This window comes from Halichoerus grypus, chromosome 4 (genome assembly GCF_964656455.1).
Source record: "Halichoerus grypus chromosome 4, mHalGry1.hap1.1, whole genome shotgun sequence".
Lineage (NCBI taxonomy): Eukaryota > Metazoa > Chordata > Mammalia > Carnivora > Phocidae > Halichoerus > Halichoerus grypus.
The window spans coordinates 136,666,955-136,688,065 of record NC_135715.1 but is presented as its reverse complement, the minus strand read 5'-3'; the positions used below and the strand labels follow the sequence as shown (position 1 = coordinate 136,688,065).

At 41.4% G+C, this 21,111-nt stretch overlaps 1 pseudogene; it reads right to left on the bottom strand.

Annotated features, from left to right (window-relative positions):
* Positions 1–14,854: 14,854 nt before the first annotated feature.
* On the bottom strand, positions 14,855–15,406 carry LOC118525223 (small ribosomal subunit protein uS13 pseudogene; annotated as a pseudogene).
* Between the last annotated feature and the right edge of the window lie 5,705 nt (positions 15,407–21,111).

Sequence of the window (21,111 nt, the reverse complement as noted above, 5' to 3'; positions counted from 1 at the left end):
ACTTTAAATATATATTATTTATTGTATGTCATTTATACCTCAAGATAATGCTGTTTAAAAAACATTATTTCTGAAAATTCAATGTGTAGTTTTTCAGACGATGTTGTCAAAAGTCTTCCAAATTGTAATTAGAATGGCATTTGGGTTAGGATCTCCTATGGAAAGAAACAAAACAAGAGAGCAACCCTCTACCTTCGTAAGTTTGTACCAGGTTAAGTCCAGATGCTACCATTGGATTATCTTCTTTTGAACTTAAAAAATTTCTTATTGGGGCATCTGGCTGGCTCAGTCGGTAGAACACGCAACTCTTGATCTCAGGGTTGTGGGTTCAAGCCTCACACTGGGTGTGGAGTCTACTTAAAAAAAAAAGATATATTAAAAAAAAATGTTCTTATTGTATTGGGTTAGAATCAGTGATCAGAACTAATTGTCATTTTTGCTAAAAGTTAAAAGAATAGATTTGTAACTTTGAAATGACAAAAGTAATTCTCTAAAATAAATTCTAATTTTAGAATGATATGATTCATTCAGATTTTTTTCTATCATCCTTGATAATATGAGTTGATATTATTATATTAGGCAGAAAATCCTATTAAGTTTAGTGGCTCACCATGCTAGGGAAATTAAGTGATTCCTAGAATCCCCCAGAGTAAAATTCTAAGGGTAACAGTTTAGCTTTTTGTACATTCTGACAGCATGATAGCTCTTAGAATAACAACTGAGCTTGCTTTAGTGGTTAAGAGATTTGCCATTCAAAAGACCTGGGCTAAATGTCCATCGAGCGATGAAAGGATAAACAAAATGTGAAATACATACGAAGACATATTATTTAGTCTTAAAAAAGAATGGAATTCTGATACATGCTACAACATGGGTTAATTGTGACAGCATGTCAGACACAAAATGACAAATATTATATGATTCCACTTACGCGAGGTACCTGGAATAGTCAAATTCATAGAGACAGAAGGTAGGTTAGTGGTTACCAGGGGCTGGGAGGAGGGGGAATGGGGAGTTAGTGTTAAGAGGGACAGAGTTTCAATTTGGGGATGACGGAAAAGTCCTAGAGATTGCTGATGGTTGCAAAACAGTGTGTATGTGCTTCTTGCTACTGAATAGTACTCTTCAAAATGGTTAAAATGGTAAATTTTATGTTCTGTACATTTTAACCACAGTAAAAATGAATATTTTTTAGAAGTCCTGGGCTGAGAACTGGTTCTGTCACTAAAAGCTATGAGATTTGGGGCTAAATGGGAGCCACAAGTTCCTCATATGCAAATAGGGATAATACCTACCTCACGTGTTTTGCGAGAATGAGATGAGATGAGATAAATCACATAAAGTATTTAAAAACTTTTTTTGTATAAAGTGAAGAAGTGGTAGTTATTATTATATATATTTATCTACCTCTCTATCTCCAAGGTCAACAATTTGTTGAATGAATAAATGAATGAGTGAAGAAATGAGTGACCTGCAAGGGCTCGTTTTCTAGTGTATCTGAGATGTTAGAACAATAGTAATAAAAGGAATATTTGCATCCTGATTTAGAGTTCACAGAGAGCTTTCACATATATCACCATGTTTGAATGTCACCATAACAAAAGAGCAGGGCAGATGTGAGCCTGCTGTTCCCAACCACCAGGAACCTCCTGCAGGGCAGTGATGGGGGTGGTTAGGACGATGCAAGAGAGGAGTATGGCAGACTTATATGTTAAACCCAGGTTCAGGGTCCAGGGTCTTTTCCACAGACACAGAATGACCAACAGGACAGAAAAATGTGCAGAACATAAGATCATATGAAGGGTTAGTGGGTCGGACCACAGTTTGGTTCCTTTGCCCCAGATAGCCCCCCTTCCCTCACGTGTAAAAATTAGTTACTCTGCCTCTGGCAAATAGGGGTTAAAGTGGGAATTCACAGCACGTGAGATAGGGTGTCTTGATGGTGAGTGAGAGCTAGAGAGGGTGGGAAAGAGAAAAACCTGACCCAGGAGAGCCTCCAAGGAAGAAAGAGCACTGGCCTCAAATCTCATCTCCGTTGCTGTAAGGAAACCCTGCAGCGATGAAGGGAGGCCGTCTCACTTCTTGGTCCGTGACTTCTCCCATTCTCAAGTCGCTGTCCTGCTCTACGGTTGTGTGATATTGCATTTTATAGAGCGTGGAAGATATGGATCAGGCAGAGCTGCAAAAAGACAAGGAAACAGAGCTAGTGCAAACTGGAGCAGATTAGTGATTTTTTTTTTTTTTGCTGGAAGTTGAGAACAGTGACTTAAGCAAGAAGTGAGGGCGATACCCGCCAAGAAATGGGACAGGCTTTTTTATTGCTCCAGAGCATTTTGCGGCACTGAAAATGACACTGTGGGGTCTCCTGTGCGTTATTCTCTGTGGCAGCGCTTCCTCCGTAATTCCCTGAGCTGTCTTTTGTTTTGTTTTTACAGAATAGATTTTTAGAGGTGTTGTTTTCTACCGACAAAATACAATTTCTGCCCTTAAATTCCACCACTGAAGTGTGTACCAAATCCTCATTTCCTTTACGATGTTAGAATTGAGGCATAAGAAAGCTGGATGGCCATACAATCACCGGGGAACGTGCTTGAAGCGAAGCCTTAGTGAGAGGACTCTAACCTCAAACTGCATGGCAAGCACACGGTTTTCCCAGGGCCTTCATCATGCGAGAGGTGATCTTCCTATAGGCTCTTTTGTTGTCTGCCCGCCTAAGATGCCCTTTCCGGCTCTAATGAGTGAGGCTACAGACACATGTCAGTGCTCCTTTCTCTCTACTCCTCTGACCTCGGATAGCATGCCGCCAGATTCTGTCTCCATCGTTACAACAGAAAGTGCTGTCTTTAAAGGACGGTGTCTTTTGCAGTCTTGTAAGAACTCCAGCTGGTCTGGCAAAGGTTGCAACCTATTTCACATCTTAAAGGACTACTCTTTATTTTGGGATGTCTTTAAAAAGCAACACTCTACAACTACCTGTTTCCTTATGTAAAATTCCCCGTGTCCTTGACCACGGCGCCTAAGAACACACCTAGGAGTCATAAATACCTACACGTAAGGTCTGAAAAACTTGATGTGAAGAATTATTAGCACGTCACTAATTGTACATAGTAAGAATCTTTAAAATAAGCAGAAACTTCTTGAATGAACATTTGTACGACACAATATATTTTCAGATCAAATCAGGTTGTTGGTCTATTAGCAGATACTAAGAAAATTTCATACGGATATGAAATTGTGATGGTTTCTAAAACTATGATGTCTCTGTCAGGAAAAGAAATACTGCTCCTAGCATGTGGTGTCCAGAGAGCATCTGATCTACTGTAATATAGATGTAGCTTTAGCTGCGTGTAGGTTAAAGAAGCAATGGAGGCCTACAGAACACGGATGACTATTGGGGGTGAGAATGTACTGGAGCCTAGCGCACGGCCCCCTGGAGGAATGGAGCTCAAGGTAGGAGGGGCTGTCTCCTAAAAGGAACAGGGTCTTAGAGAGGAGATGAGATTCACCGAGTTTGAAGGAGGCAGTAGATGGCCTACACAGTAGGTATTTAGAAGGAGATTCTGGAGGAATACATGGGGAGTGAATTAGTTTGCTCTGGCTGAGATAACTAGTACCACAGACTGAGGGTGGCTTAAATAATAGAAATTTATTTCCTCATAGTTCTGGAGGCTACAAGTCCAAGATCAAGGTGACGACAGTGTTGACTTATTCTGAAGGCCTCTCTCCTTGGGTTTTAGGTGGCCATCCTTCTGTGTCTTAATCTCCTCTTCTTAAATGGATTCAGTCATACTAGGATAGGAACCACCCCATATGATCTTACTTTACTTTAATTGCCTCTTTAAAAGCCCAAATATAGTCAATTCTGAGGTACTGGAGGCTAGGACTTCAGCATATGAATTTGGGACAGACGTGGTTCAGCCCACAACAGAGAGCATTCTAGGCAGAGTCATGGAGACATGAAAGTATAAGACAATCACTGAGTGCTACAGCAAAAGGGTAACATGCTCCTGGGGGAGTGGAGAGATGGGGCTGGAAAGGTAGATGGGGGTTGCAGGATTGAGGGGCTTGTCTATCAATGCTGTAAAGTTTGGATTTTATCCCGGAGACTGTGAGGAGCCATGGAAAATTTTAAATTATGGAAATGGCACAATCAAATTCGTGTTTTTGAATTCTCTGTCTGCATTAGGGATTGAATTGTAGAGAAAGATAGTGTTTGAAGGCAGGGAAATTAATTAGGAAGGTAAGGGTGAATCCAGAGAGGGGGGGCAAAGTAGGAGAAGACGCTTTTTAGGATGTTGTCTAGAGACTATAAGGGAGGAAATGGTATGGAGGAACCTAAAGCTATGAATGAGGGAAGTCAACAGAATAAGTCAAGAACTAGTTCTCTTTTTTATTCTTTAAGATTTTATATATTTATTTGACAGAGAGAGTGAGCACAAGCAGGGGGAGCAGCAGAGGGAGAGGGAGAAGCAGGCTCGCTGCTGAGCAAGGAGTCCAGTGTGGGGCTCGATCCCAGGCCCCAGGGATCATGACCTGAGCCGAAGGCAGATGCCCAACTGACTGAGCCACCCAGGTACCCCAAGAATAAGTTCTCGAAAGAAGCCAAAGGGGTGCAAGAAGCACAGAGAAGGTGATCAATGGAGTAAAAAGGTGTAAGGATAAAGAAAGATTGAGACACATTTACAAGTGGAGGGGAATGAAAGTAGTTCCTGCCTGCTACCTCTGGTTTTGGTTTTGCTTACCTGCTGAGAGAATGGTGGAGAAAGTCTGGGACTTGAGGAGAATAGTAAAGGTTTGAAGTAGACATTATGAATAGAAGGAATAAAACAATTTCTGGGCCACGCTGAAATGCCAGCGTGGTAGGTCTCTCACAGGAGTGCAGAGAGACCAGAGGATGGTAGTCCGGGCATAGAGAAGTCGAACTCGGTTGCTTTCTGCTTGGATGGCTGACAGCGTTGATGAGGCTAAAGCCCCCGGCTGAGGGAATCCAAGGGGCTGGGGAGAGAGTGGCTGACATTTTGGGATCCAGGGGAGGGGAAGGAAGAGGAACCGGAAGGGGCTAGAAGTCTGACAACCTAAGACACTGAAGGGAGAGATAAGGCCTGAGAACCCGTTTAAAGACAGGGAGGCAAGAAATGCAGGAGCAGAGCGGGTGGTGGTGAGAACAATGAGGTTTCTGATTAAAGAGTTGAGAGGAAGAACAGTTGCAGGGAGTGACAGCACCTGGAGGTCAGTATTACCGAGCGGAGAGGTGTGCTAAGATTACGTAGTAGGGTCTGATATTAGACCTAAAAGGAAAACTTCCTAAAAGTGCTGGCAACATGGCTCTATTGTTTGGTCTGTTTTTAAACTTTGGGCTTGGCGAAGTATTGGAAACCTCTGTTCCCTAAGGAAGATGAAAGTGGAAAGATAGAGTTCTGAAAGGCCAGTACATCTGGGGACCATTAATTATACGTAAAAACAAAAACACCCTCTAAACAAGAAACAGGACAGGAGAGGTAAGCACTGTGCCTCTTGCAATGTTAAATAATTAGCTAGAAAGAATTCTTTGCCTAAATCTTCATAATAAGGCAATTTTATTTGGTTTATACTTCCTGTAAATCTTGAAACAAGAGAACTTTTATTTAACTTTTGTTATATAAATTCCCCCTACCCCTGAAAAACAGCTTGAATTCTCTTTTATGTTCTTGTCATCCTCCCTGGGGTTATGAGTTTGATTAGTAAAGTGGACCTGTAATTTCTAACTTCACACTCTACACTTAATCTAACTATTCATTATTGCCCTAATTTCTCCCTCCAGAAATCAGTTTTTAGACAGCTTTCTTTTCCAAAAAACTATCTATAATATTAAGATAAAAACTAAAAAAAAAGAAAAAAGAAAAATCATTAACCTTATTTATTTACAGTATTCTATAGGAATCTTTAAAGTGAATAAAGCTAAACATGAATGTTTACACTGTTAGTCATAATAGCCAAGAAGTGAAAACAACCCAAATTGTGTACCAGCTGATGAATGAATAACTAGAATATGGTATAGCCTTCTAATTGAATATCATTTGGCAATAAAAAGAAATGATGTACCAACATGTGCTACAGCACAGATGAACCTTGAAGACATTATGTTAAGTAACAGAAGCCAAACACCAAAAGCCACATGTTGTATGAGTCCACTTTGCAGATGTCCAGAATAGGCAAATTCACAGAGACAGAAAGTAGATTAGTGGTTTCCAGGGATGGGGGTGGGGCGGGTGGGAGGAATGGGGAACAACTGCTAATAGGTACAGGGTTTCTTTTCGGGGTGATGAAATGTTCTAGAATTAGATAGTGGTGATGGCTGTACATTGTGAATATATAGTTGACCCTGAACAATATGTGTGTGAACTGCACAGGTCTACCTAAACATGGTTTTTTTTGGATAAATACAGCTCAGTACTGTAAATGTGTTTTCTCTTATGATTTTCTTTAATTTTTTAAAAAGATTTATTTATTGGAGAGAGAGAGAGAGTGGGGGGGTGAGGGAGGGGGAGGAGGAGGGGGAGAGAGAATCTCAAGCAGACTCCTCGCTGAGTGTGGAGCCCAATGTGGGGCTCGATCTCATGACCCTGAGATCATGACCTGAGCAGAAATCAGGAGTCAGACACTTAACTGACTGAGCCACCCTGGCACCCCTCTTATGATTTTCTTAATAACACTTTATTTTCTCTAGCTTGCTTTATTGTAAGAATATAGTATGTAGTACCTATAACATATAAAATATGTGTTATCAAGTGTTTGTGTTATTGGTAAGTCTCCTGGTAAACGGGCTATAAGTTACGTTTGGGCACCCCTAACTCCTGAGTCGTTCAAGGGTCAACAATACTAAAAAACACAGAGTTATATATCTTGAAAAAGTGAATTTTATGGTATCTGAATTATATCAATAAAAAATAAGGTGACTACAGCAGATTAAAGTAAAGTCTATATGACACAGGGCATGCTACATAGAAATAAAGTATTTACTCCAATTTAATGCCCCATGGTTAGTTTATTTTGCTTAGTTATACCATTGTATACTATATATATATACTATATAATATACTTTACAGTATTACTGTACACCCCTAAGATAAAGTTATCTAACTTATGTTTGACCTCATTTTAAAAAATCGTATCTTTTAATCAGTTGGTCATATTTCCTTTTTGTTTGAATTTAACATTTCTACCTACATTAAACATTTCTTATTTACACCCATAGTTTGAAAAGTATCACTACACAGGCAAAACTCTTAATGGTGAATCTGGGTCTATAGTCCATGAGTCAAACAGCCAGCAGTGGAATCAACCAGTAAGAAATACCTATGCAATTTGACACACTCTCTCATACTGCTTTGGGGAAATCAGACAAATGGTAATTGGTTGGGTACCATTTTATAATTCACGAAAAGTGGGTGATTGGTTCAAAGGAGATATCACTGATTTGAGCAAGATTTTCTTCTTTACCAGATTAGTTAAATGCATTTATGGTGTCCTAAAAAAAAAAAAAAAAGGAAAGAAGGAAAGAGAAAAAGGAAGAGGAGGGAGCTTTGCAATCTTCTAACGTCTGGCGCAACATTCCCTGCTGGCCTGAGATGCGGTTTGAGGTTGAGACTGACAGCACTTGGTCTGGTCAGAGAGAGACTCCCACATTCAAGTGCACCGGTGCACAAGAAGAGAGCAGTCAGGACTCAGACTTCTTATAACTTACCCCAAACAAGGCAGCTCTAGACTTTACTGTTGTGGTAGTTTTCTAAAATTGGCCGTCAACATTTCCTCCCCTCCCGGAATGCTTATTTTGTTCCTCATATTTAGAAGCAGCTGACTGTAACAAAACAGGATACACAGAGTGGCTTGAAAAACAGAAGTTTATTTCTCATAGTTCTGGAGGCTGGAAGCCTGAGATCAGGGTTCGAATTCTGGTGGGAGCTGTCTCCCACTGGCTGACTTGTTGTTTCCTCACACATTGGAAAGAGAAAACCAGCTCTCTGGCCTCTTCTCGTATGGGCACTAATCCCATTCGTGAGAGCTCCATCCTCACGACCTAGTCATCTCCCAAAGGCTCTACCTCCTAATACCATTACATTGCAGATTAGATTTCAACATATGAATTCTGGGGAGACACACACATTCAGTCCATAACAGGAAGTTTATTCCCCTCCCCTTTAATCTGAGCTAGTCTTGTGGCTTGCTTTGCCCAATAGAACACAGCAAAAATGTTTTTCTGGGACTTCCAAGCTCAGGTCTTAAGGGAACTTAGGGTCTTCATGTCCTATACCTTGGAACCCTGAGCCATCATGTAAGAAATCCAGACTCCTGGGGCGCCTGGGTGGCTCGGTCGGTTAAGCATCTGCCTTCAGCTCAGGTCATGATCCCAGGGTCCTGGGATCGAGCCCCGCATTGGGCTCCCTGCTCAGCAGGGAGCCTGCTTCTCCCTCTGCCTGCCGCTCCCCCTGCTTGTGCTCTCTCTCTCTCTCTCTAATAAATAAATAAAATCTTAAAAAAAAAAAAGAAAAAAGAAAGCCAGACTCCTCAGCCAGAGAGAGGCCACATGGAATGACCCTGGAGGAGGAGATATCATATGGAGAGAGAGACCACAAGGAGGAATACTGAGACACCAGACATGTGAGTAAAGAAGCATTTGTATGTTCCAGAGCCAACTACTGTTAATGCAGTTACACAAGGGACCTCAAATAAGACCAGAACCACCCAGCCAAAGCCTTGACAACCCATAGAATCATGAGAAATAATAAAACTGCTATTATTTTAAGTCACTAACTTGTGGGATTTTTTAGAAATACAGCAAGAGGTAACTAAGAAATTGGAATCTGGAAGTATGGAGCTGTTGTTACAAAGACCTAAAAACGTGTGGCACTGACTTTGGGACCATTGGGTGGAGGGCCAGAAGGGCCTTGGGGAGACTAAATGAAGACGGAAGGACAGTGATAAAATTATCATATGCTGGAGAAAAGGCAACTCCTGTTACATAATGGTGGAGAGTTTGGTAACACTGTTGTCTGTAGTAATAGGCAAGATAGAAGACACGCTTCGTGAACTTGTGAATATGGCTAAAACGATTTCCAGGCAGAATATTGCCAGTACCAATTAGTTTCTTTTAGCTGCATATAATGAAATATGAATATAGAATGTTCAAGTCAGGGCGTTGCTGGCAAAGATCAAATCCAAAATGCCGCCGGCTAGACGATAGGGCTTCTGAGAATTTTAAAGGCACCTCTCTTAGATTTTCTCTGCTGGGCAAAAGGGCTTACAAGAATCTTTTTTTTTTTTTTTTTTTGGTTTTATTTATTTATTCATGAGAGTCAGAGAGAGAGATAGAGAGAGGCAGCGGCAGAGGGAGAAGCAGGCTCCCCGCCTAGCAGAGAGCCCGATGCGGGACTCGATCCCAGGACCCCGGGATCGTGACCCAAGCCGAAGGCAGACGCCCAACCATCTGAGCCACCCAGGCGCCCCAGGGCTTATAAGAATCTTAAGGGCATTTGTCCCATAGCACCTGACTCTGAATCCAAGGTGGAGGGGGTCTGTTTCAAAGGTTTTTATTTTATTTTATTTTTTAAGATTTTATTTATTTATTTGAGAGAGAGAGAATGAGCAGGGAAGAGGGACAGAGGGAGAGAGAGAGAGAGAGAGAGAAGCAGACTCCTCGCTGAGCAGGGAGCCTGACACGGGGCTCGATCCCAGGACCCTGGGATCACGACCTGAGCTGAAGGCAGACGCTTAACTGACTCAGCCACCCAGGTGCCCTGTGGGGGTCTGTTTCAAAGAGATTTGTGGGTGTGGCTTTTATCTAATAGATTATAATTTGATACACAAGAAGCCCACAACTTTTTTTTTGAGAGTTATTTACTTAGGGGTGGGGGTGGGGTGGGGGAGGGAGGAAAGGGCAGAGGGAGGGAGAGAATCCTCAAGCAGACTCCTTGCTGAGCATGGAGCCAAACCTGGGGCTCAATTCCAGGACCCTGAGATCATGACCTCAGCCAAAATCGAGAGTCGGTCACCCAACTGACCAAGCCCCCCAGGGGCCTCAGCCCACAAAGTTATTTTTAAAAACCAAGTTATACAAGCATGGACTGAAGGGACAGAGAGATTGATTAATAATGAAAGAGGCCTCTGAGTCTCCAACGTCCTCTGGGCAAGAAGCAAGCAGAGAAAGCTACTCACCTGTAAGCATGGGCCATTTGTCACAGAAAAGAAAGAATGACCCCTGGGGCAGAGCCAAGGGCCTAGAGAATCTAAAAAAACTACTTGTAGCGAGCAGAACTAGGTCTTAATCAAGAACCATTTCTGATCTCCGAGTTGCAGGAAATGACAATATGCGTTTGGCTGAATTTCAGAAGTGCTGTGATCTGGTCACTGCTTTATGCCTCTCACCCCCCACCCCCTTCTGAATGGAGGTATCGTGCTTATCCTGTCCCCATTACGCCGTTGTATTATTGGATGCATGTGGGGCAGATATTTGTCTTTCTTGTTCAAAGGTCTTCACGACCGAGGTGCTGCCCCTGCGAGACCACACCTCTAGCGCCTCAAGGGCTCCCGGACCTTATATAGCTGCCAAGATCCTGGACTTTGACCTGATGCCATAATAGTAGGAGACTTTTAGGGGTTTTGAGAAGGGCTGAGTATATTTTGCACAGGAGAGGGATGTGAATTGTTATGGCCAGAGGGTGGTCCGTAGTAGCTAGTCTCCAAAGATTGTCTCCCCATATACTTCATACTGTATATGCTCGCCACTCTTCACATCAAGAAATGGGCTTATGGCCCCTTCCTTGGAGCCAGACTGGCTCTGACCAGTAATGTGGACAAAGTGACATTCTTGGTCTTGTGGACATAGACTCTCTAAGAGAACTGGCAGCTTCTTCTTCCAGTTGTTCCTGAAATGCTCCCACTTTGACCCCAGCCACCATGCTGTGAGACACCCAGAGCTACATGGAGAGGCCATGGAGAGGACTGAGGTGCCCTCACCAACAACCCCAGCTGGCTAGCACCAAATGCCAGCCAAATGAGAGAAGCTATTTGGGATCTACTAGCAATCCTAGTGCCTACCAGATGCCGCTTGAAGCGGAAAAACTACCCAAGGAGCACCTGGGTGGCTCAGTCGGTTAAACATCTAACTCTTGATTTTGGCTCAGGTCATGATCTCAGGGTTGTGAGATCGAGCCCTGCGTTGGTCTCTGTGCTTGGCAGGTGTGGAGTCTGCTTGAGAGTCTCTCTCCCTCTCCCTCCCCCTCCCTCCCTCTCTTATTTATTTTTTTTAAAGATTTTATTTATTTGACAGAGAGAGAGACAGCGAGAGAGGGAACACAAGCAAGGGGAGTGGGAGAGGGAGAAGCAGGCCTCCTGAGGAGTGGGGAGCCCGATGCGGAACTTGATCCCAGGACCCTGGGATCATGACCTGAGCTGAAGGCAGAGGCTTAATGACTGAGCCACCCAGGCGCCCCTCCCTCTGTCTCTTAAAAAGAAAAAAAGAATGTGCATATCTTGGGGAAATATTTTATGATTAATAGGAAAACTTCAAGTTTAACAGAGAAAAACATGATTTGCAATTTAAAAAATATTATTCTAGAAACCTTTATATTAGTAAGTACCAGAAAGGTCTTATTTTTACATACAGTGCTAATGTACAGCTAGCCAAAGCCTTGCTTTATCATAGTCTCAATAAACAGACTTTCTTCTTTTAGTAAGTATTATTCATATAACAAGATATATTTGTGGCTTATGTGATAATAGATTTCTATTATATTTCTATGGAAAAATATTTTTTCTTGTTACTTATGGAGTTCTTTGGTTGGCTTAATGCTGTCAAACAACCTGACAAAGATCTATTCATTGCATCATACTTTCCTTAAAGTTGATATTTGTGGCATAAATATAAAGTGCAATAAAAGACAGTTATGTTTGATAGGTACAACATTCCTGAGATTTTGACTTAAGAAAAATAGTGTGGATTAGAACACTAACATTAAAAAAAAAAAATCCCCAAACAGCATGAAATATCTGCTTGAAAGCCCCGTATCTAAGACAGAATCTGTGGTTAGAGAATAGTGACATTTCTATACTTTCCCAAGATAGCTCATTTCAATTTATTCACAAATGATTGGGTAGTTATATTTAGCTAACAATTCTATACAAAGGAGTCTCTTCCACTTTCTTTAGCAGTATAGTTTTATATAAATGTGAGAAATGGCTTTAGGCCAAATCGTTCCCTTTATTTGCTTGTTCTAGACTTTCACAATTTCATAATCTGGCTTTTCTTGGGGTTATTTTTTCTGGTTGGTAGGGACTTTACTACACTTTAATTGTGAACAGAAATATTGATGGAGACAGTGGTGAGAAGTCTAGCAGGCAGGTAGGTCCCTTGTGGATCTTGTCCTTGTCCCCTGCCGTGAGCCCCCTTGCTCTGCCCCAGGTACTCTTTACTAGTCACTAAGTGAATTGCTGTCTAGTGTTTCTCTGAGACTTGCTAGCTCTTCATCTCATTTAACCTCGCTCAGTCTACAAGTTTGCATAGGTGTTCCCCACTCCAGGAAACCCTCCAGTTAGGTTCAATTAGGTTTCACTTTTAACTTCTTCAGCAAGAATATCTCATAGGCAATGCAATATAAGTTATACTGCATCCCTTCAGGAGGTTTATAATGTCTGGTTATCCAGCTTTTAGTGATGCTAAACTGACCGGTGGTAACCGCTTAATGGTTACATTGTAAAGTGAACTATCAACTTTCTCCTAAATAGTTTTATCATCCATTGATGAGCACTGCCTAAACCACAAAATAGTGGTTTTCAAATTCTGTCATCCCTTTTACATTTACTAACTTGATTTTTCTCTTCAGTTAGGACTATTTAGTGATTCTAAAATACAGTTTATAGAGGACAGGCAAGATAAATTTTTTCTTTTCCATGAATTTCTAATTTTTTTTTTTTTAAGATTTTATTTATTTGACAGAGAGAGACACAGCGAGAGAGGGAACACAAGCAGGGGGAGTGGGAGAGGGAGAAGCAGGCTCCTCGCTGAGCAGGGAGCCTGATGTGGGGCTCCATCCCAGGACTCTGGGATCATGACCTGAGCCGAAGGCAGACGCTTAACGACTGAGCCACCCAGGTGCCCCAATTTCTAATTTTCAAAGCAAGGACATGTGCCTGTTGTTACTAAAATGTGTTGTGCTCCCCCCGCCGCTCCCCCCGCCCCCGGCCAAGTCATATGTTGAAGTCCTAACTCTCGGTATCTGTTTTTGGAAATAGGGCCTTTAAAGAAGTACTTAAGTTAAAATGAGCTCATTAGGGGAGGCCCTAATCCAGTATGACCAGTGCACTTATAAAAATAAATTTAGATACAGATATACACATACACATTCATACATGTGAAGCCCCTGGGAGGAGGTGGTCAACCACAAGCCAAGGAGAGAGGCCTCAGAAGAAATCAACCTTGCCAACACCTTGATCTTGGATTTCTGGCTTCCAGAATTGTGACGAAATAAATTTCTGTTATTTAAGTCACCCAATGGCCGCCTGAGCAAAATAATACAGTGCCCAAGTTCTAATGGTGACCAGTGACTTGTGTATTTAATTAACTAATTAATTAGTTTTCTTTCTCTCTTTCCTGTCATTACGAACTCATGGATTTTATACATTCAATGTGTTTCAGTCAGTTGCGGTCATTTTTTCTTTCGGATGTTTAAATTGGTCTGAATTTGGCCAGAGGAAGCCCCAGAGGAGCTGACTTTTGTGTCATTTTGATACGACCCCAACATTCTTTGATAACTTCCTTGCTTTCTTTTTAAAAGATTTTATTTATTTATTTGATAGAGAGAGACACAGCGAGAGAGGGAACACAAGCAGGGGGAGTGGGAGAGGGAGAAGCAGGCTTCCCGCTGAGCAGGGAGCCCGATGTGGGGCTCGATCCCAGGACTCTGGGATCATGACCTGAGCCGAAGGCAGATGCCTAACCGACTGAGCCACCCAGGCGCCCCAACTTCCTTGCTTTCAGGTAGAAGACACCACAGGTTCATTTTATACATTTTCTGTTTCAGACCTGGGATCAGCTAACCTAAATGTGATATAATCTGGGTGTTAGGCCTGTTCATTGCTACTGGGTTTGTCATGGCTTCTAGGCTCTTTCAGGAAACAAAAAATTATAGGACTTTTACTTTTTTGTTTTTCTATGTTTCATCTCTTACATGTAAAGTTTTGGATCCTAACACATTAACATAATTATCTGCTCTATAATATCCATGAAAGAGTTTCAAAAATGAAACCAATTTTTTTTTTTAACTAATCCTTAGGCTATTAAATGAAATTTATAATTTGCCTTTCTTTTTGTCCTTAGGATTCACATTCCTAGGAATAGATTTAGTCAAAGTCTTGTGTTCTAAAAAAAACTTAAAAATAGTTCTTTTGTGTGGGTCAATCACCGTTTGATATACAGCTAAGTTCATTTGTTTTAGAATAGTCATCGTGGTAGTCTGTCAGGCAGTGTCCTTTGTTTACTTTATAAGCATCATTAGAAAATGCTTTTCTTCAAGCTGTAATGAGAACTGAGGTTAAAAGATGGAAGAAATGAGAAGAAACACAGTTCTGGGGCCTCATCTTCCTACTTATATGCATCATTTAATAGTTCACAGTGATTTCAGAGCAATACATCCAGGATTCCCTGAATAAACTGTTCCCTGGCAAAACATCTTAATCATTGCTTCAATTTAGATAATCCTGGTCATGTCATGAATACTGAAGCCTTAATGTTTCCAGGCTCTCGTTTGTCCTTGAATACCAAAGCTGCTTGATATATTGAATATGTTCTCCAATACACACACATATACACACGTTTCTTTCTTTCTTTTTTTTTTTTTTAGGTGTATAAACTATTTTATTAACAGACAAGGCCTACAGATTTATTTCATCTTGGGCACACCCACGGTGCGGCCACGGTGCCCTGTGGTCTTGGTGTGGTCTTGGTGTGCTGGCCTCGGACACGAAGTCCCCAGAAGTGGCGCAGCCCTCTGTGGGCCCTAATCTTCTTCAGTCTCTCCAGGTCTTCAGGAAGTTTGTTGTCCAGACCATTGGCCAGGACCTGGCTGTACTTTCCATCCTTCACGTCCTTTTGTCTGTTCAAAAACCAGTCTGGGATCTTACACTGGCGAGGATTCTGCATAATGGTGATCACACGTTCCACCTTATCCTCAGTGAGCTCTCCAGCCCTTTTGGTGAGATCCATGTCTGCTTTCTTCCACACCACATGAGCATATCTTCGCCCCACACCCCTAATTGCAGTGATGGCAAAGGCTATTTTCCGCTGCCCATCGATATTGGTGTTGAGTACTCGCAAAATGTGCTGGAACTTCTCAGGGATCACTAGAGACATGGCGGCGGCCCCAGCGGCGGCATGTAGGCCTCCTGTGGCTATACACACATGTCTTTACCTACGCTGTTAGACTGCATCATTTACTGTGTGTCAAACATCATTTGACTGGTGTGGGACAAGCATGTTTAAATAGAAAGTACAGGGCCGCCTGGGTGGCTCAGTCGTTAAGCGTGTCTGCCTTCGGCTCAGGTCATGGTCCCAGGGTCCTGGGATCGAGCCCCGCATCCGGCTCCCTGCTCGGCGGGAAGCCTGCTTCTCCCTCTCCCACTCCCCCTGCTTGTGTTCCCTCTCTCGCTGTCTCTGTCTTTCTCTGTCAAAATAAATGAATAAAATCTTTAAAAAAACAAATAGAAAGTACAAGAACTCTGGAGTCAGTTGGAATTGGTTTTATATAGCCTAATAGTTACTAACAATGAGACTATAGTAAAATAACCTTTTATGGACTTGATGTTCTTGGCTGTAAAAGAGACCTACTTACAGAGCTAGTAAAATAGGTCCCAAATGGGGGCGCCTGGGTGGCTCGGTCGTTAAGCGTCTGCCTTTGGCTCAGGTCATGATCCCAGGGTCCTGGGATCGAGCCCCGCATCGAGCCCCGCATCGGGCTCCCTGCTCCGCGGGAAGCCTGCTTCTCTCTCTCTCCCACTCCCCCTGCTTGTGTTCCCTCTCTCGCTGTGTCTCTCTCTGTCAAATAAATAAATAAAATCTTAAAAAAAAAAAAAAATAGTTCCCAAATGTAAAGTGGCTCACACAGTATCTGGCGCACAATAGTGGTTTAATAACCATTTCATTTTCTCAACCTAAAAAGCCCCTATATTATATATAAACAGAAGCAGTAAAAATCATTTGATCTGGAAGATGATTGTGAGTAGTGCTTCTTCGCTTGATACTTAGGTCATTCTAATACAGCTCTACATTAAAGGAGCAGCAACCTGAGCTATTATTTATTGCTTCAGTTCACCAGGAAACCAAAGCGTTAAGCAGGCTTTTTAGTTCTGTTAATTTATATAAAGGCACAGAGTAAAATAAAAAAAGTGGCTATCCCAATCAGAGGTTCTCCAATAGACCATCAGGATATCCCAAAGATAGTTTCTAGAGGAAGATTCCTCAATCATTTTCCAGAGTCACTCAAGAAAGCCTCCAAATTTCATCTCCCTCTTTGGGGATCTTTTACCCCACCTGTATTCTCATTCAGAGTAAAATGAAGCACAAGACTCTTAATTCTTTTTTTTTTTTTTTAGATGTTATTTATTTATTTGACAGAGAGAGAGAGAGAGAGAGCACAAGCAAGGAGAACAGCAGAGGGAGAGGGAGCAGGAGAAGCAGACTCCCTGCCGAACAGGGAGCCCAGTGCTGCGGGGCTCCCTCCCAGGACCCTGGGACCATGACCGGAGCCGAAGGCAGACGCTTAACAACTGAGCCACCCAGGCGCCCCAAGACTTTTAATTCTAATTCTAAGTTTCAACTTGATAGTGAGACATCTGGTGGGAGCAATGCTTTTCTTAGTGTTGGTGCTCACTTTTTTTCCTCATTAAATAGTCATCTTTGTCATTTGCTAGCTAAAAAAGCAAGGGAGGAGAATGCTCTTCAACAGATTTGCTGCTTCAACTGCAGCAAAAAGTACTTCTCCTAAATCAGTTTAATAGCAACTTTCAAAGGGTTGCTGTTCTTTACAGAGCACATGTTCCAAGAGATTTTAATGTGCATTATATGGGAAAGTATGTACACATTTGATAATGCTGGGTTAAGGAGATTTAATAGGTCTCTTTACACAGAACTTCTCAGAACCTTAAATATACTAATGTATATTATCCATCTCCTGAAGGGGGATGTGGTATGCAGCACTTTTCTAAACTTACCTGATCCTAAATCCCTTGTTCCATAGAGCAGCTTGGAGGATCATTGTTCTACAGAACACACTCCAGGAAACAATGCCTTATAATTTAAAACTATAGGCAAGAGGAACATTGGATCACTGTGCCCCTAATATACATTAATAGTTTTCAGGACAGTATAAGTTCTTCACTTTGGCTGCTGCAACCATTATTTGGCTGTAAGAAATAGAAACCCATTGCAAATCAATTTGAACAGAAAACCAAAGTTCTTGGTGAAACAAAGGGTTATCTCATAGAGTCCTAGAAATATAGGGGCTTTAGGAGGACTAGACTGGAACTAGAAAGTTGGAATTTGTGATTAAAGGACTACATGGTTGATTACCCACCCCTTTTCCTGCCTGCCCTGTTTTCTTTTTCTTTCTTTCTTTTGAGGAGTTTTATCTGTACCTGTCAAGAAAGTGTCTGACATAGCCCTGATTCTGTGTTCTCCAAGCAGTCAATAGTATTTATTGCTATGTTCTAAGTCCAACTTCTCAAGAGAAAGAGAATCTTGATTGCCCAGCTTGGGTCAGGTTTTCACCAAACCCTAGTCCAGTTGGCTGTAGCCAGAGGGTTCATGTGCTATATATGGGAAGACTTAGGCCTATCCCTCTGTTAGGGGGAGAAGAATGGATTTTTCTTAGAATGAGGGGGCTGTGGGACGAGTAGGCACCACCAAAGTAACATCAGTCATGGCTCCTCTCTAAGAATCATCTTAGAGGGGCACCTGGGTGGCTCAGTTGGTTAAGTGTCTGCCTTTGGCTTGGGTCCTGATCTTAGGGTCCTGGGATCGAGCCCCATGTCAGGGAGTCTGCTTCTCCCTCTTCCTCTCCTCCTCCCCCCCAACCCGTGCGTGCTCTCTATCTCAAATGAATAAATAAAATCTTTAAAAACAATTATTGTAAGAATCATCTTAGAAAGAAGGGCAGCCTTGGTTGCAGTATTTTATATACTGATAATAGCATATTGATTTAGAATGTCCTTCATAGAACCTACTTGTGAATCTATTGTGAGTATTGTGTTAGGCATGATCACTCTTCATCAATATCTAATTCTTTCTACTTTAGGGTATAAGGATTCCCTGCCCCTGAATCAGTACCCCAATCAGTTAGCTTTCTTTTAAATACTATGACAATTCCGTAATAGAGAACAGTTGTTTAAATATGGGTCTTGTTCACAGGTAACTTATGGTATAGTTTCAAAAATTCAAAATCATGCTCTGTTAAGTAGAAGAATGAAAATTAGAAAATCTGTTTGTTTGCTGATGCCTCACAGTGTCTGTGTATTGCTCTTAATGGAACAGGGAAAGGGGATGATTAAACACTGCCTGGTATATAAAATCAGAAGTCCAGAAAGTAAGTGAAAATGAAAGTGGTTTATTTCAAATCTTCAAATTGTAATCAAAGTACTTAGGCATTCTATAGATTTTTACCATGTTCTTATATAGTTATTTGTGTAATTGCTTGCTTGTCTAAACTAAGAAGCTCCTTGAGGGTAAGGACCATATTTATTTTGTTCTTTACTGTTTCAGAGCCTAGAGCAGTGGCATGGAGTGGTACTCAAGAAAATAATTTCATGTGAATAACAACAAAAAGTGAAGAAAAGGATATTCTAAATATATGGGGACTGTTCTCTGGGTGCTGGATATATGATAGCTTAATGTAGAGAGAAAAAATGTGATACAGGTAACAGAGAAAATGCTATTTTGTAACTATACAGAGTACTTTAAAACTGACATATAACTAAGCTTAAGGTGTACAAAGTGTTGATTTGATACACAAATACATTGTAATATGATTACCACTATCCCTAGCTAACACCTCCATGACCTCACACAATTATTTCTTTTTTGTGATGAGAACATTTAAGATCTAGTCTTTTAGTAACTTTCAAGTATATAAAACAGTAGTGTTAACTATAATCACAAGGCTGTGCATTAGATCCCAGAACTTATCTTTTAACTGCAAGTTTGTACTCTTTGACCAAAACCTCCCTAATTCTCCCATCCCCCAGGGTACTTTTTTTTTTTTGCAAGTGGTTCCCTTCCCCTGTAAAGTTATTATCCTGTTTGTCTCACTGAGTCTTCGTTGATCATATAGAATAGTAGATATCCTGCTGGACCTTTGGGAACCGCCTGCTTTAGTAGTAAAGGTCACTCATAGGGATGTTTCTACTCTATAACCTCTACCTACTTGGCTAAGGCTGATGGGGCCCTTGTTAGAACTTTACCTAAACTGGGCCAATCAGATTCCCTTTTTTGTGACTATGTGACTGTGAGTTGGAAATGTAGTTCTGTTATCAGGTAACTTAGCAGTAGCAATTGGCCTCTCCTGAAACTCTGCCTAGCTCACTGAGATCTGTGTGACCTGTTTTGTCAAGGCACTTTAAAGGTGGTCAAAAGTGCAAGTAAGAAAGATGTAACTGCAAATAGAGAAACAGGTAATTGACTCAAGGACTTGATAGTGTGAATTGAAGGGAATGGGTAGATCTGAGCGATATTGAGATTGAAGAAGTAGCTATATTTGGCCAAAAGACAGTGATAAGTTGAAGATGATTCTACTACTCTATGACTGGGGAACATTTTCAATTAGTATTGGAGTGGCTGGTTGCTGGGCAAAGTAGGCTCTCTGGGATTCTTCAGCTTTCTAAGTAATGGTTCCTCTCTGTTTCCACAAGCAGCAGTGTGAAAAGCAACTATAGAACCTCACTACTAAAACAGCAGTAAACGATTTAGGAATTACTCTGTCAGGACTAGTCATAAGTTTATATTGATGGTGGGTACAAAATATGGCCTAGTTAGCTTACTTCTGTTTCATAGCTAGAGTGTACCCAGACGACTCTTTTATAAATGCATTGTTCTGGTAACAGGGGAGTTAGATTGAAAGAATATAAATAGTGCATGTTGATGAATGATATTAAACAAATAAAATCAAGTTGACTGTGTCTTTGAGAATTCCAAATTTACAGAAAAAGCTTTTTAACCTGCCTCAGTAGGTCACTCTCATAGGGCTAAGATAAACCTTAATGTAATTTTATTATAAATAATGGCTCAGTTGTTGCTTATAAGGAGTTATTAGAAAAAATTTTACTGAAAGGGAACGGATTTTTCAGTTAGATTGGGGTCTGAAATCTGGTTTCTGCCATTTACTAGTTGTGCGACATATCCAAATTACATTACCTTTCTGATTTTGTTCCCTCATCTATAAAATGGGGATAGCAACCAATTCATATTTTTTCTTTATTATGAACTAGCCTCTTTGTTTTATTTATTTTTTAGTAATCTCTACACCCAATATGGGAATCCAACTCACAACCCCGAGATCAAGAGTCACATGCTCTACCAACTGAGCCAGCCAGGCGCCCCATGAACTAGACTTCTTGAAAGAAGCATCTAGGGTCACAATTTTTGGGAAAGTATTACATTCTTGCAACACATACTTGAAAGTTTATGGAAAGAATTCCTTCTACAGATGGAGCTCATGGTACAGGTAGGTGTGGGCGGGATGGGATGAAATCTTAATATTAACACTACCCTTTATTACTATTTATGAACCTTTCCTGTTGTGCCAGGTACTGTTGCTGCAAGCTTTACACATGGATCTCAATAGTCTCACTTTTATCTAAAAGGAAATTGAAGCCCAGAGAGGTACTTTATCCAGGATCACAAGAGTGGAATCCAGATGGGAACCTGTTTCCCAAATTCCAAAGGCCCTTGCTCATAACCATCCAGAGGAAAAGCGGGGAAGCTGGCTCTATTAAACGCGTTATGGGATCCAGTGCCGGTAAAACCCCTGAACCATAAAGTGATGAAGGAATCCTTAGATCATAAGCTTCCCTTGCCGCCCCCCCTCCCCGCCC